The sequence below is a fragment of the Theropithecus gelada genome, chromosome 6 (assembly GCF_003255815.1).
Source record: "Theropithecus gelada isolate Dixy chromosome 6, Tgel_1.0, whole genome shotgun sequence".
NCBI classification, from domain to species: Eukaryota; Metazoa; Chordata; class Mammalia; order Primates; family Cercopithecidae; genus Theropithecus; species Theropithecus gelada.
The window spans coordinates 148,158,634-148,159,001 of NC_037673.1; positions in this window are offsets into that span (position 1 = coordinate 148,158,634).

Sequence of the window (368 nt, forward strand, 5' to 3'; positions counted from 1 at the left end):
GGCTCCCTGACTTCCCACAACAATGGATAGACAATTTTCTTCTGAAAAGGGCAAAATAGTAAACATTCTAGGCTAAGTGGGCCATATGGTCTTCGCTGCCATTCTCCAACTCAGCTGTTATAGTGTGGAAGCAGCCATAGATAATACATAAATGAGTATGACTGTGTTTCAATAAAATTTTATTTACAAAAACAGATGGTGGCTTGATTTGGCCAGGAGGCTGTTGTGTGCCAATCTTTCATGTAGACCAACCCCTTCTTTTTATTTGTTTTATTATTATTATTATTGTTATTAAGAAAAGATCTCACCCTGTCATCCAGGCTGAGTGCAGTGGTGTGATCATAGCTTCCTGCAGCCTCAATCTCCTG